Here is a 17,814-nt window from a genome sequence, read left to right as displayed (position 1 = left end):
AACAATCCATCACATACAAGGGAAACCCAATAAGACTATGTGTAGATTTCTCAGCAGAAACCATGGAAGCTAGAAGACAGTGGGATGATATATTTAAATTCCTAAAAGAGAAAAACTGCCAACCAAGACTCCTATATCCAGCAAAATTATCCTTCAAAAATGAGGGAGAAATTAAAACATTCTCAGACAAAAAGTCACTGAGAGAATTTGTGACCAAGAGACCAGCTCTGCAAGAAATACTAAAGGGAGCACTAGAGTCAGATACAAAAAGACAGAAGAGAGAGGTATGGAGAAGAGTGTAGAAAGAAGGAAAATCAGATATGATATATATAATACAAAAGGCAAAATGTTAGAGGAAAATATTATCCAAACAGTAATAAAACTAAATGTTAATGGACTGAATTCCCCAATCAAAAGACATAGATTGGCAGAATGGATTTAAAAACAGGATCCTTCTATATGCTGTCTACAGGAAACACATTTTAGACCCAAAGATAAACATAGGTTGAAAGTGAAAGGTTGGGAAAAGATATTTCATGCAAATAACAACCAGAAAAGAGCAGGAGTGGCTATACTAATATCCAACAAATTAGACTTCAAAAGTAAAACAGTTAAAAGAGACAAAGAAGGACACTAAATACTAATAAAAGGAACAATTAAACAAGAAGACATAACAATCATAAATATTTACGCACTGAACCAGAATGCCCCAAAATATGTGAGGAATACACTGCAAACACTGAAAAGGGAAATAGACTCATATAACATAATAGTTGGAGACTTCAATTCCCCACTCTCATCAATGGACAGAACATCTAGACAGAGGATCAATAAAGAAATAGAGAATCTGAATATTACTATAAATGAGCTAGACTTAATAGACATTTATAGGACATTACCTCCCACAACAGCAGGATACACCTTTTTCTCAAGTGCTCATGGATCATTCTCAAAGATAGACCATATGCTGGGTCACATGCAAGTCTTAACAAATTAAAAAAGTTTGAAATCATGCACAACACTTTCTCGGATCATAAAGGAATGAAGTTGGAAATCAATAATAGGCGGAGTGCCAGAAAATTCACAAATACGTGGAGGCTCAACAACACACTCCTAAACAACGAGTGGGTCAAAGAAGGAATTGCTAGAGAAATTAGCAAATACTTCGAAGCGAATGAAAATGAAAACACAACATATCAAAACTTATGGGACGCCTCACAGGCAGTGCTAAGAGGGAAATTTATTGCCCTAAATGCCTATATCAGAAAAGAAGAAAAGGCAAAAATGCAGGAATTAACTGTCCACTTAGAAGAACTGGAGAAAGAACAGCAAACTAATCCCAAAGCAAGCAAAAGGAAAGAAATAACAAAGATTAGAGCAGAAATAAATGAAATTGAAAACATGAAAACAATAGAGAAAATCAATAAGACCAGAAGTTGGTTTTATGAGAAAATCAATAAGATTGATGGGCCTTTAGCAAGATTGACAAAAAGAAGAGAGAGGATGCAAATAAATAAGATCAGAAATGGAAGAGGAGACATAACTACTGACCTCACAGAAATAAAGGTGGTAATAACAGGATACTATGAACAACTTTATGCTAATAAATACAACAATTTAGAGGAAATGGACGGGTTCCTGGAAAGACATGAACAACCAACTTTGACTCAAGAAGACATAGATGACCTCAACAAACCAATCACAAGTAAAGAAATTGAATTAGTCATTCAAAAGCTTCCTAAAAAGAAAACTCCAGGACCAGATGGCTTCACATCTGAACTCTATCATACATTCCAGAAAGAATTAGTACCAACTCTCCTCAAACTCTTCAAAAAAATCGAAGTGGAGGGAAAACTACCTACTTCATTCTATGAAGCCAACATCACCCTCATACCACAACCAGGCAAAGATATTACAAAAAAAGAAAACTACAGGCCAATCTCTCTAATGAATATAGATGCAAAAATCCTCAATAAAATTCTAGCAAATTGTATCCAACAACACATTAAAAGAATTATACATCATGACCAAGTAGGATTCATCCCAGGTATGCAAGGATGGTTCAACATAAGAAAATCAATTAATGTAATACACCATATCAACTAATCAAAGCAGAAAAATCACATGATCATCTCAATTGATGCAGAGAAGGCATCTGACAAGATTCAACATCCTTTCCTGTTGAAAACACTACAAAGGATAGGAATACAAGGGAACTTCCTTAAAATGATAAAGGGAATATATGAAAAACCCACAGCTAATATCATCTTCAATGGGGAAAAATTGAAAACTTTCCCCCTAAGATCAGGAACAAGACAAGGATGTCCACTATCACCACTATTATTCAACATTGTGTTGGAGGTTCTAGCCAGAGCAATTAGACAAGAAAAAGAAATACAAGGCATTAAAATTGGAAAGGCAGAAGTAAAACTATCACTGTTTGCAGATGATATGATACTATACGTCGAAAACCCAGAAAAATCCACAACAAAACTACTAGAGCTAATAAATGAGTACAGCAAAGTAGCAGGTTACAAGATCAACATTCAAAAATCTGTAGCATTTCTGTACACTAGCAATGAACAAGCTGAGGGGGAAATCAAGAAACGAATCCCATTTACAATTGCAACTAAAAGAATAAAATACCTAGGAATAAATTTAACTAAAGAGACAAAAAACCTATATAAAGAAAACTACAAAAAACTGCTAAACGAAATCACAGAAGACCTAAATAGATGGAAGGGCATACCGTGTTCATGGATTGGAAGACTAAATATAGTTAAGATGTCAATCCTACCTAAATTGATTTACAGATTCAATGCAATACCAATCAAAATCCCAATAACTTATTTTTCAGAAATAGAAAAACCAATAAGCAAATTTATCTGGAAGGGCACGTTGCCCCGAATTGCTAAAAACATCTTGAGGAAAAAAATGAAGCTGGAGGTCTTGCACTGCCTGACTTTAAGGCATATTATGAAGCCACAGTAGTCAAAGCAGCATGGTATTGGCATAAAGATAGATACATCGACCAATGGAATCGAATAGAGTGCTCAGATATAGACTCTCTCATCTATGGACATTTGATCTTTGATAAGGCAGTCAAGCCAACTCACCTGGGACAGAACAGTCTCCTCAATAAATGGTGCCTAGAGAACTGGATATCCATATGCAAAAGAATGAAAGAAGACCCATATCTCACACCCTACACAAAAGTTAACTCAAAATGGATCAAAGATCTAAGCATTAGGTCTAAGACCATAAAACAGTTAGAGGAAAATATAGGGAGATATCTTATGAATCTTACAATTGGAGGTAGTTTTATGGACCTTAAACCTAAAGCAAGAGCACTGAAGAAGGAAATAAATAAATGGAAGCTCCTCAAAATTAAACACTTTTGTGCATCAAAGAACTTCATCAAGAAAGTAGAAAGACAGCCTACACAGTGGGAAACAATATTTGGAAATGACATCAGATAAAGGTCTAGTATCCAGAATTTATAAAGAGATTGTTCAACTCAACAACAAAAAGACAGCCAACCCAATTACAAAATGGGAAAAAGACTTGAATAGACACCTCTCAGAGGAGGAAATACAAATGGCCAAAAGGCACATGAAGAGATGCTCAATGTCCCTGGCCATTAGAGAAATGCAAATCAAAACCACAATGAGTTATCATCTCACACCCACCAGAATGGCCATTATCAACAAAACAGAAAATGACAAGTGCTGGAGAGGATGCGGTGAAAGAGGCACAATTTTCCACTGTTGGTTGGAATGTCAAATGGTGCAACCACTGTGGAAGGCAGTTTGGTGGTTCCTCAAAAAGCTGAATATAGAATTGCCATATGACCCAACAATACCATTGCTGGGAATCTACTCAAAGGAATCAAGGGCAAAAACTCAAACGGACATTTGCACACCAATGTTTATAGCAGCGTTATTTACAATTGCAAAGAGATGGAAACAGCCAAAATGTCCATCAGCAGACGAGTGGCTAAACAAACTGTGGTATATGCATATGATGGAATATTATGCAGCTTTAAGACAGGATAAAATTATGAAGCATGTAATAACATGGATGGACCTAGAGAACATTATGGTGAGTGAGTCTAGCCAAAAACTAAAAGACAAATACTGTATGGTCCCTATGATATGAATCGACATTCGAGAATAAACTTGGAATATGTTATTGGTAACAGAGTTCAGCAGGAGTTAGAAACTGGGTAAGATAATGGGTAATTGGAGCTGATGGAATACAGACTGTGCAACAGGACTAGATACAAAAACTCAAAAATGGACAGCACAGTAATACCTAATTGTACAGTAATTATGTTAAAACACTGAATGAAGCTGCATCCAAGTTTTTGTTTTATTTTGTTTTGTTTTGTTTTGTTCTTACTATTATTCCTTTTATTTTTTTTCTCTATATTAACATTCTATATCTTTTTCGGTTGTGTTGCTAGTTCTTCTAAACCGATGCAAATGTACTAAGAAACGATGATCATGCATCTATGTGATGATGTTAAGAATTACTGATTGCATATGTAGAATGGTATGATTTCTAAATGTTGGGTTAATTTCTTTTTTTCCGTTAATTAATAAAAAAAAAAAGAGAGTAGGAGTAACTATATTAATATATAAAAAAAGATTTAAATGCAAAGATGTCAGAAGTGACAAAGAAGGACACTACATATTAGTAAGTGACAATTAAAAGGGACAATTCACCAAGAAGAAATAATCATAAATGTTTATGCTCTCAATCAAGGAACTCCAAAGTACATGAGGCAAATATTGGTAAAATTGAAGGGAGCAATAGATATTTCTACAATGACAGTGGAAGACTTCAATACACCACTCTTTTTGATAGATAGAACAAAAGAGTGAGGCTCAGCAAAGAAATAAACAATGTGACAAATGAATTAGTTCTAACAGACATATATAGATCATTATACCCCAAAACACAAGATACAAATTCTTCTCTAGTGCTCATAGAATTTTCTCCAGGATAGATCATATGATTGAGAACAAAACAGGTCTTAATACATTTAAAAGGACTGAAATTATTCAAGGCACTTTCTCTGAAATTATTCAAAGCACTTTCTCTGACCATAATGGAAGGAACTTCGAAATCAATAACCATCAAAGAACCATAACTTTCTCAAATATTTGGAGTTTAAGGAACACACTCTTAAACAATCAGTGGGTCAAAGAAGAAGATGAAAGAGAAATCAGTAAATATCTTGAGACAAATGAAAATGAGAATGCAACAAATCAAAATTTATGACGCAGCAAAGGCAGTGCTGAGAGGGAAAATAATTGCCCTAAATGCTTATATTTCAAAAAAAGAAAGAGTAAAAATTGAGGACTTAAAACTACTTATATTGAGGAACTAGAGGAAACAACAAACTAACCCTAAAGTAAGTAAAAGAAGAGAAATAACAAAGATTAAAGTAGAAATAAATGAATGGGAGAACAAAAGAACATTAGAGAGAATCAATAAAACCAAATGTTGGTTCTTTGTGAAAATCAATAAAATCGATGGACCCTTAGCCAGACTGACAACGAAAAAAAAGAAAAGATGGGTATAAATAAAATCCAAAATGAGAGGGGGATCAATGCCAAGGACCCTGAAGAAATAAAAAAGTCTTAAGTGGATACTATGAAAAACTATACACCAACAAACTAGACAACTTAAATGAAATGGGCAATTTCCTGGAAACACACAAAGAACCTATACTGACTTAAGAAAAAACAGAGGAACTCAACAAACTAATCACAAATAAAGAGATTCAATCAATCATCAAAAATTTTCCATAAGAAAAGCCTAAGGCCATATGACTTCACAAGGGAATTTTACCAAACCTTCCTAAAAACTAACACCATTCCTACTCAAAGTCTTTGAAAAATTGAAGAAAAAGGAGCACTACCTAACTCACTTTATGAAGCTAAATCACTCTAATACCAGAATCACATAAATACTATAAAAAAAAGAAAACTACAGGGCAATCTCCCACATGGACATAGATGGAAAAATTCTCAAAATACTTGCAAATCTAATCCAATGGCACATTAAAATAATTATGCACCATGACCAAAGTGAGATTTATTCCAGTCATACAAGGTTGGATCATGCAGGAAAATCAATGTAATGCATTACTTTAAAGAATCGAAAGGAAAAAAAAATCACATGATCGTTTCGCTTGATGCTGAGAAAAGCATTCGACAAAATTTAGCATCCTCTTCTGATAAAAATGCTTCAAAGGGCAGAAATGGAAGGAAACTTATTCAATATGACAAAGGGCATACATGGATACTGCAGCCAGCATCATACTCAATGGTGAGAAGCAGAATGCCTTCCCCAAAGTTTGGGAAGGAAAAAATACCCACTATCACCACTATCATTCAATATTATGCTAGAAGTTCTAGCTAGAGAAATTAGGCAAGAAAAAGAGATAAAAGGCATTCAAATCAGAAAGGAAGAAGTGAAACTCTCATCACTTACAGATGCCATGATCTTATATTTGGAAACTCCAGAGAAATCTAAGACAAAGTTATTTGAGCTAATGAACAAATTCAGCAGTGGTGGGATACACAATTAATGTGCAAAAATCAGTAATGTTTCTATGCTCTAGTAATAACCTATCTGAGAAGGCAATTAAGAAAAAATTTCCCTTCACAATAACAACTAAAAATATCAAATATCTAGGACTAAACTTAACCAATGATGTGAAGGGCCTATATACAGAAAATTACAAAACATTTCTAAAAGAAATCAAAGAAGATCAAAATGGATGGAAAGATATTCTGTGCTCATGGATAGGAAGGCTAAATGTTGTTAAATTGTCAATTCTACAAAATACAAAAAAAATCGCAGATTCAGTGTGATACCAATCAAATTTCCAACAACCCACTTTGCAGACTTGGAAAAGCTTGTTATTAAATTTATTTGGAAGGGAAAGTGGCCTTGAATAGCAAAAACTTCCTAAAAAAGAAGAATTAAGCGGGGGAACTTACACATCTTAACTTTAAAGCTTATTATAAAACTGCAGCGGTCAAAGCATGAAACTGACACTAAAAGAGATATATTGATCAAGGGAATCAAATTGAGAGTTTGGAAATAAAACCCCAGATGTATTGTCAATTGATTTTTGACAAGACCCCCAAATCCACTGGACTGGGCTAGAATATTGTCTTCAATAAATGGAGCTGGGAGAACTGGATATCCACATCTAAAAGAATGAAAGTTGACCCCTAGCTCACATCCTATTCAAAAATTAACTCAAAATGGATCAAAGATCTAAATATAAGAGCCAGTGCAAAGAAAATATAGGTTAACATCTTCAAGACCCAGTGAGAGAAAGTAGCTTCTTAGACCTTATACCCAAGACAGAAGTAACGAAAGAAAAAATAGACAAATGGGAACTCCTCAAATTTGAACTTATGTGCTTCAAAATATTTTGCCCAAGAGCTGAAGAGGCAGCAACTCAATGAGAAAAATATTTGGAAACCATATATCGGATAAGAGTTTGCTATCTAAAGGATATAAAGAAATCCTGCAACTCAACAACAAAAGATCAAACATCCCATTATAAAATGGTTGAAAATTATGAATAAATACTTTTTCAAAGAGGAAATATAAATGCTAAAATGCACATGAAAAGATATTCATCTTCATTAGCTATTAGGGAAATGCAAATCAAAACCACAATGAGATATCATCTCACACCTATAAGAACGGCCACTAGAGATAGACAGAAGCTATAACAGTGGGGGTGTTTACCTAATATGGCAGATTTGTAAGCAAGGCTGATGTTAAATTTTTCGGAATGGATAGAGGTGAATGTAGTTCATTATTGGGATTATAAGTAGTAGTGCCTATTGAAGGTGAATATGATTGAAAAGAGTTGTCTAAAATCATGTATTTCACCAATTAACAGTACAAATATAAATAAGTTCTTGCCTGAACTACTTCAAATGTAGAACACCTTTACAAAGAGTTAATAGAATGGTATATGGGAAAATTACCTGTTACATGCTATGGTCTATATTTAACAACAATACCTTACCAGTACCACACAAATTCTAGGGATAAGTAATTGGCAGGGGAAGTTAAGGGATATAGGGTATTTTGGATTTTTCCTTTTGTGTTTCTGTGTATAAGGGATATAGGGTGTTTTGGTTTTTTCCTTTTGTATTTCTGTGTGAATCTGCTATTTTCCTGTCTGTGGCAATGAAAATTGTCTAAAATTGAGAGTGAAGACATCAAGCCAAGAATAGGCAATGGGATCTGGTGATTTGGGATAGTTTAATGTAATGCCATGATGCATTCCAGAGTACTTTGGGCAAACAATAAAAAAAGTCTTTGCAAAGTCCCTTGAAGGACTGAAGAAAAAATATGGAGCTATTAATGTCCCTACCTGGGAAATTCATGATATTCTCTCAAGAATTGGGGATCCTCAATTTAATAAGGAAGGATCTCTTGCTCTTGAAGCTGGCCCTTATGAAACTTATTTCTGTAATGGTGAAGCTAAGTCTACTTATAAACGCATCTAAGAGTATCCCCCAGAGAACCTCTTTTTTTTTTCTCAGATGTGACCTTTCTAAGACAAACTCCGCCAATAAATTCATTACCCTCCCCACTACATGAGCCATGACTTTCATGGATGTTTGTCTCCCTGGCAACGTGGGAAATGATTCCCATGGATGAGTCTTGACCTGGCACCATGGGATTGAGAATGCCTTTTTACCATAAAGGGAAAAAGAAATGTAACAAAATAAGGTTTCAATGGCTAAGAGATTTCAAATAGAGTCAAGAATTCATTCTGGAGGTTATTCTTACATAAGTTTCAGCAAATATTATTAATAGCCATAGTATGCCAAGCATAAACCAAAGAGTATTCCTGAAAATCCAAAAAAAAAAAAAAAAAAAACCAGGGCTCTTGATAAGACTCTATAAAAGTTTTATTTATTATTTATTTTTCAGAAACTTAAAACCTCCAGGTTTTCCTATGCCAGATAAGCCTTGAAACTTAGAGGAACCAATCTCTTCCAGAACATCAACCAATTGCATTCCGCTACCTCATAATGTCAGTGTCCCTTTTCAACATGAAGAAATTAGAGTGGTCATTGCCCAAATATCCCTGAAGACTGAGAAGACAATCAAATGAGAGGAAGGAGTGGTAACAGAGAAGTTAGTATTTAGCAAGTGATTTTCCCTACTGAATCATTAAATAAATATTTCTTTTCAGTTTCTAGTGTGTTAGAACAGCCAGAAGGAAATTCCTGAAATTTTTGAATTGGAATCTATACTATGCATTGAAATTTACATTATAACTACCTGTAAAACTGAAGTTTGAAATGTATCACTTTTCTGTATGTATTGTATTTCACAATAAAAAATATGAAAAAATAAGACAAGGGTTCAGAAATCATTATTTATGCTAGGAGACTTCCAAGTAGAAAAATTAAAATACATAATTGAAGCATGAAATGTTCAGTGATTAATGTGTACAACAAGCACTATATTCATTGGTAAGCTGTATTTCTACATGTGAAAATATATTTAATAATATAGTGTATACATGTGTATCTATCATATATAAGAAATAAAATATAATTAAAGCCTCAAGTTTATTACTCACAGATCTCATCTCAGTGTCACAGTTAAAGTTAAACTTTACCGTGAATTTGACTTTTAACTTCTCATGCATATTTTCATATATTATCTCATATGTAAATATCTCTAAACAGCATAGAGTTTACTTTTCATGGATTATTATTATTATATTAATGGTATTATAATTTATTATCTGCAATTTTGATTTTTATTCATTATTTTTATAAGTATTCTTATTGATATAAGGAGCTCCTGTTCTTCATTTTAGTGGCTGTATACTGTTCCACTTTATGAATACAGAGGCTCTTGATAGATGCTCCTGCATGGAAGGTCAGATTGCTTTAATTTTTAAAAAAATATTTCAAACAATGGTGTAATGAATATTTTCGTACACATCTCCCTGGACACATGTGGCCATGTCTTGGGGAAATGTAATTGCTCACTTATAATATATGTGCACCTTCCACTTCACTGGAGAGTGTGAAATCATTCTCCAAAGGAGCTGTTCCAATTTACATATCTGCCAGCAGTGGATGAGAGTTCCCTTTGCCCCACGCCCTGGCATTAGTTATTGCTTATTTTTTTCTGCCGAATCAATGGTTTGAATTTGCATTTTCCTAATAATAGGTATCATTTTCTGTGATTTGCTTGGGAACTCACTAATACATTTTACAGATTTTTTTTTTTTTTACTTTATTCAGAAAGTTAAAGTGTTTTGTAGCAGAAAGTTTTTTGAAGTTATTTTGTTTCACTTGTGATTCTTAAATTCTGATGCCTGGTTCCTGGCCCCAAATACTCTAATTTCGTTGTTATAGGGTAAAATTTAGGTATCAGGGTTTTGATTATCCTCAAGAAGTTCTAAGGGCATTGAAGTTAATGAAATTTTGGATTAAGGTGATCCTGGATGTGTAATGTTCCAGAAGAAATCTGTTGGTATCTTATTTTTCACTTAATGTTTAGGGATTGTTTGGGGAGAGAGGGGAACATGAATCGTTCAGTTGGCAGATAGAGGTGAGATACTTTGATTTATTTAAAAAAATATCCTGCCACCTTTGGGTATATGATGACTAACTCCGATAACACTAAGGGACATTGATTTTATTTTGTACTATATAATAAATGCTAGGGAAGGAAATAAAAATAAGCTTGCTAAGCTATTATTGTGGGAATGTTGAATATTAGAGTTGGGTTGGGTGATCACATGAACGGGCTAAAGTTTGGCTCTTCTTTGGGAAAAGTACTTCTGAGAAATGGAACGTGCCTTCACTGCATCTAGAGGATGGAAGAATCACACACTGGAACTATTAATGGTGATTTGTCTACAGTGAAAACACACTGAAAATCCAAGTTTCCAGCAAATATCTGGAGAGGTACAAAAGCCCATGTGAAAATGGCAATCTTCTGCAGGGACCTATGGGATCCTTACTACCCTCAACTTCCAACCCATTCTCCCAATCAGTGTCAATGACAGCAGGCTGCCACCTTGCGTTCTTTGAGGTCGCAGAATCTCCCTTCAGACAGAAATTATTGTCCACCGTAGAGATGAATTTATTGTAAATTGTATCCACCATATATGACGAATTGAGATAACCACAAAACTGGTGTTAGAGTGAACATGGCTCACTATTACAACAAAACAGAAGGAGCAGAGGTCACTGGCTGCAGATATGATATATTAAGCCTCTAGGGCAGAAGTTAAGCTGGCCTGTGGAAGCCTGACCACTTTCACACTTGACTCCCAGTGATCAGCTTAGCTTCCTGATATAAATTTGAGGCTTCATTTATTTTCCTTTTGTTATTTTGCAAATTGTAGATATGCCTTACTGTCTTATCTCACAATACTAAGCGCCCCATAAGAATAAGAAAATAATGACAATTCAGCTCTGTATGTTTTTGCCTCATCCATTACTTAATATGTAAAGTGAAATAAATTTAAAATGATATTTTTTAAACTTTTAAAAATGTTATGATAATTTTAAGACTACAGAAAAATTTCAGCAGTAATCCAGGGTGGTCCCTTATGTCCCTCACTCTGTTGCTCCTAATGTGAGTTTACACAATCATGGTACAATTGTCAATAACAGAAGATTAATACTGCCACAACATTGCCAACTAAACTGAAGGTGCTATTAAAATTTCACCAGTTTTATTACCAATGTCCTTTTTATATTCTATCCAGTATACCTTATTGCATTAGTTGTTTCTCTTTAATCTCCTCTAGGATGCTACAGTTCCTCAGTCTTTCTTTATTTTTCCTGACCTTGATTGATACTCTTGAGGGGTCCTGATAAGCTTTCTTGTAAAATATCTTTCATTTGTGGGTTGTCTAGTGTTTTTTGATTATTGAGGTGAGGTTGTGATTTTTTTATGACAGATGATATTATGTCCTTCTTGGTGCATCCTATCAAGGTTTTGTGATGTCAAGATGCATAAGAAACATGGACAGATTTTTGGAAGATACAAAGTTTCAGGCAATAGTTGGAAATTAGTGAAAACTGCAAGAGAAGAATTTAATTCTGTAACATTTGAAAATACAAAGACTATCACTGACATAATGCTCGTTTCCACATGAAACTGACAATGAACAATACAACATCCATAGTCAGTGCACTAGACTAAAACAATGCAATATGAAACAAAATAATATAAGTAAAATTTAAATATATATAAATCATTATTGTAAAAAAGAAAATAAATTTAAAAATCAACATTCCTGGTGCAAGAAAATTAGTAATGACTATATGAAACCATTATTTGATGCAACACGTTTAAAACTAATCATGTAAATTATGAAGGAAAATCAACACATATTCTTAATCTTCATTCCTATGGGTTTGAACCCATAAAGAGCATGTCCTGAAGTTGTTACTTTTAGTTAAGGAGTAGTACAACTGACTGAAGTGGGTCTTGTTTTGGTTTCCTAGGCTGCTGAAAGCAGGTACCATGAAATGTTGGCTTAATGATGGGAATTTATTAGCTTATAGTTTTGAAGCTGAGAAAAATGTTCAAATCAAGACATCATCAAAGCAATGGTTTCTTGACAGCTTTGACACATGGCAAGGCAAATATTGTATGGTGTCTGCTGGTCTCTCCCTTCTTTTCCAAGATTTGTTGCTTTCAGATTCTGGCTTTTGTGGCTTTCTATCTCTCTGTATTCATTCCATTTATAAAGTATTCCAGTAAGAGGAGTAAGATCCACCTTGGACTACATTTTAACTGAAGTACCTCATCAAAATATCCTACTTAAAACTGATTTATACCCACAATCCATTCTCTGACCCCTTAAACACACATTCTTTCATATGAATTTTGCATCTGAACACATTTATTTGCATCAGAACTCTTTTAGTTCATATATGTTCTAGACCTTAGAATTGTAACTTGTAATTTAATAATAAATAAAATCCTTTGTAATTTAATAAAAAGCTAACCCATTTCTAATATATTGCATTCTGGTAACTTTAGGAAACCGAAACAGTAGCAGTGCTAAGTACAAAGCCTCATCAAAATCAGTTAAGTGCTTTCTGTCCTGGGGCAAAATTCCTTTCTCTCTACGGTCCTGTGAAATTTAGAAATTAAGTTACCAGCTTCCAAAGAACAATGGTAGAACAGGTATAGGAGAGACATTTCCATTTCCAGAAGGGAGAAATTAGAAGGAAACCAGGGGACACAGATCCCAAACAAATCTGAAATCTAGCAGAGCAAACTTCATTAGATTTCAAGGTCTGGGAGTAATCTCTGGATAGGTGATCTGTCCTTTGGGCTTGTTGGAGCAACAGCCCCAGCCTGTCCAACCACTGGGATGCTACCTTTTCTGAGCATCAAAATGGCAGATAGATCCTCTGACATGCCAGGGCAGTGGCCCCCTCATCTCCATGCACAAGCATGGTGCTAGGTTCTCTCTGAATATTAGGGCACAAGGCCCACCCCTCCAAGTGCAGGGGTAAGCTCACCCTTTCCACACAAGTGGACTAACTCAATTGGCCTGAGGATATCTTTTCAGTCTGGACCTCTGCTTATATGGTTCTGCCTTTGTAATCATTCTTCCTTCACTTATTTCCTTCTCAATCTCTTTCAAAACAGGCTGGCAGTGGCTCTGATAATATACATTTCACGAAAACCTTATCAGATTTGTGTGCAGTTCAAGGGGGTTCAAACCATCAGACAAAAGGACCTGCCGCACATCCTTCCTGGATAACTGCACTTCCAATCCAGACTTCTTCTGACATATCTGAATGATCCATGTTGAGCCAAATCTATTTTAACAAAGGGCTGCTTAGTGAACCCCTAATGGGGAACCCCATTCTCTGGAGACTCATTTCCCAGAAGTTAATAGAGGTCACTGACAGAACTGCTTCAAACTCAGTCTCAGGTCACACTTTCTGGATAAACTGAGAATATTTAAAACATCAATTTCTGGTTCCTTTGTGCTTAAGTGTTTACCTTTCAATCTAACCCTTTCCTTTTGCATTTTACTATAAAAACCTGCAAGGAAAAACCAGGCTGCACCTTTCACACTTAGCTTGGAAATCTCCTCTGCTAAATATCCAACTTAATTGCTTACAGATTCCACTTTCAATCCAACATTAGGACACAATTTCACCAAGTTCTCAAACCTAAGAGCCAATAAATTCCCATTGTTTAAGATAACCCAGGTGATGATATTTAAATCATCAATAAAAGGCAAAGGGCAATTTTACAATATATAGTTTTCTAACCAAAAATAATGGATTTCATTCTTTAAAAACATCAAAGACAGGAAAAATAAAAAACCAATATGACTATGAAAGCTATAACTAAGTGAAGTGTGTTGGTAGATAACAAATTATTAAGCCTTATGTGTTCAGATTTTTAAAGAATGAATAGAAGATTTGATATGGTTCTGCAGTTGTCGTCATTTTCAGATTTAAACACCTAACTAGTAATATATATAATTGTAGGAATATTACCTAGTAAGTCTAGACTTTAGCATTCTGTTCTAATAAACAATTGACTTCATAATATAACTCAAAAATCACTTCAATTTTTGTAATCTATGAGTCTACCAAGTACATTCTGATGCATAGTTTATTATTAATCATAATCATCATGATCATGTTGTTATGTGCACTTTCCAAACTAAATAGCTTAACATATTACTCCATTCAGCAGAAGATATTACACAGGATTGTATCTATATTATAATTTTTTGCTCCTATCTTAAAAAATTAAAAAAAATCATTTTCACAATCATTTTCATAACTATTCAATTAAAATGTCTCTACTTTGTAATACTGAAATATCAGAAGCTAAGCAACATTTGAAAATTTAACAAACTCGTATGATATATAGAAATAAATATCCTTGTAAGTGTTCTTAACATCTGATTAGATTGACCAATTTATAGTCAAATGAAAGTCACTGGGCTGTGGTTTAGAAAGTTCAAATTCTTTCAACCTGTCAGAATAGAATATCATATCTAACAAAAACTTGCAGACCCTACAGGAAGAAATGCATCTTCTCTATGTTTACTAAATTATCATACTAATGTTTTGACCCCGTGCATTTCATTATTGAATTCGGGATACTAAGTTCCTTTCTTTCTTCATCTCAACCAGTTATTCTTGTAAACCAACCAAAAGAAGTTAAATTTGTGAATTTGTAGTGCTTTAATCAAGAATCACTGAAAATCTTACTTCACAATATTTGAAGTAGACAAAATTTGGTTTACAAGATTATTTTTGAAGATTTGAGAGCTTTTATGAATGAAGCACATTATTTTCAGTAAGCCAAAAACAGAACATTAGAAACATTGCCAAATATTATTTTCATACATTTTCTACATAGACGAGTTTCCAAAAAGCAATTCTTTCGCACCAACTGCTAATATATCCTTTTAAATTGAAGGAACAGATTATATTTCTTAATTTTTAATTATAACTTCTGGGCTAAATATAACTTATAACCACTTTTATCACAAAGGATTTCATAAAATTGGTATATATTCTTTTTGTAGAAAAATATGAATAGAACTAATTTAAACTTGAATTTTATTTTGAGAAAAATTTCAGCTTCACATGCAGTTAAAAGAAGATATTATACAGAGAGAACCCATGTACCTTTACCATAATATCCCTCTGTGCTGACATTTTGCAAAGATATAGTACAGTATTACAGCCAGGGTATTGACACTGATACAGTAAAAAGAAACATAATATGTCCATGCCCCCAAGGATCTGTCATGTTGCCCATTTATAGGCACACTTATTTTACTCCCATCCAATGTCGATTCTTACCCTTGAATACTCCTAATCTGTTCTTAAATTCCATAATTTTGAAATTAGTTTGCCAGGCTGCTATAACAAACACCACACATTGGTTGACTCAAATGGTAAGTATTTATTAGCTCACAATTTCTACGACTTGAACTCCAAAATCAGAGTCAAAACCACCATGCTTTCTCCCCAGAGTCCATAATGTTCAAATAATGGCTGCTGCAATCCTCGGGTTTCCTTGGCTTGAAACTCTGCCCCACCATCATATGCAGTCTCTCTCCTTGTAACTTGATCTTCCAAATTCGGCTGATTCTGCTGAGTAGCTTTTAGCTTCTCTTGTGTTTTTCTGACTTACAGGTTTCAGTTCCTTCCTTTAGAAGGCCTCCAGAAATATAGATTAAGACCCGACAGGATTCAGTTGGCCATACCTAACCAAACATGGCATCTTAAAAAGGTCTGATTCAAAAATGGTTTCATGCATACAAGGGTAGTTGAGTAGTAGAATTCTTGCCTACCATGCAGGAAACAGGGTTCAATTCCTGGCCCATGCATGTCCCCAAAACAAACAAACAAATAAAAAATAAAAATTCAACACATGGTGCTGCAATAATGATATCCTCATATGGTGTATGCCATTCAGCATACAAAAAAAAAGAAAAAAGGTTTCATACTCAAAGGAATGCTTATTAAAATTCAGATGTCTTTGTTGGGGGATGTGATGGTTCGGTTCTGTTGTCAACTTGGTCAAGTGATTACGCCCAGTTGTCTGGTCAGACAAGCACTGGCCTGATCATTGCTACAAGGATATTTCGTGGCTGGTTGATAAACTGGAAGGCTGGTATATTAAATCATCAGTCTGTTGATTGCATCTGCAGCTGATTAAATCTGCGATCAACTAAGACATGCCTCCCACTATGAGATAATCCTATCAGTTGAGGGCTTTTAGGGAAGAAGAAAGATTCTTTTGCTCCTTCAGCCAGTGAGCTTCTCCTGTGGAGTTCATTCATATCCTTCATCAGAGTCGCTAGCTTCACTGCCTGCCCTTAGGATTTTAGGCATTCCCACTATTGCGTGAGACACCTTTGTAAATCTCATATTTACAGATCTCTCCTGTTGATTCTGTTTCTCTAGAGGACCATAAGTAATGCAGGTACTTAATTCAATGTACCTCAAAAAATGATTATATGAATAGAATCACATTTTTTTGGCAAACATTTGCGCTTATATATTTTTTCAGACAGCATAATTCTAACAAGATCATCTAGGTTTTTGCAAACATCTCTGGTTCATTTCTTTTCTTGCAGAGTATTAACTCATGATATGAATGTACTGTAGTTTGTTTAACCATTCATTCATTGAAGTATATCTAGGTTGTTTGCATTTTGGGGTCATAATGAATAAGGCTGTCAAAACATTACTCTGCAGATCTTTACATGAACATACTTTGCTCTTCTCTGGCATAAATGTCCAGAATTGCAATTTCTGAGTTGTAGGAAGTCACATGTTTAGCTTTGTAAGAAATTGCTCTATTCTCTTCCAGAGTGAATATACCATTTTATATTCCCACCAATGAGGTAGCTTATCTATAGCTTTGTTAGCACATACTATTTTTTTTTATTTTAACCAATCTGAGAGGTTTGAGGTAATATTTTATTGTGATTTTACTTTTCATTTTCCTACATTTGAAAGACTTTGAAAATATTTTCATATGTTTGCTTTGTTATTTATATATTTAATGGTGAAATATCTCTTCATGTCTATTTTTGTGCATTTTCTAATTGGATTGTTTATTTTTTACAGTAGAGTTTTGAGTATTCTTTACATATTATTGATAGTAGTCCTTTGTTGCATTTGTTGGATAAGGAGGCATTTTTCTCATGCTGCTTTAAATATTGTTCCTGGTTTTAGTGTTTAAATGACTGTTTCGATTTGCTAAAGTTGC

This window comes from Tamandua tetradactyla, chromosome 7, assembly GCF_023851605.1.
Source record: "Tamandua tetradactyla isolate mTamTet1 chromosome 7, mTamTet1.pri, whole genome shotgun sequence".
Lineage (NCBI taxonomy): Eukaryota > Metazoa > Chordata > Mammalia > Pilosa > Myrmecophagidae > Tamandua > Tamandua tetradactyla.
This window is presented reverse-complemented; position numbering follows the sequence as displayed.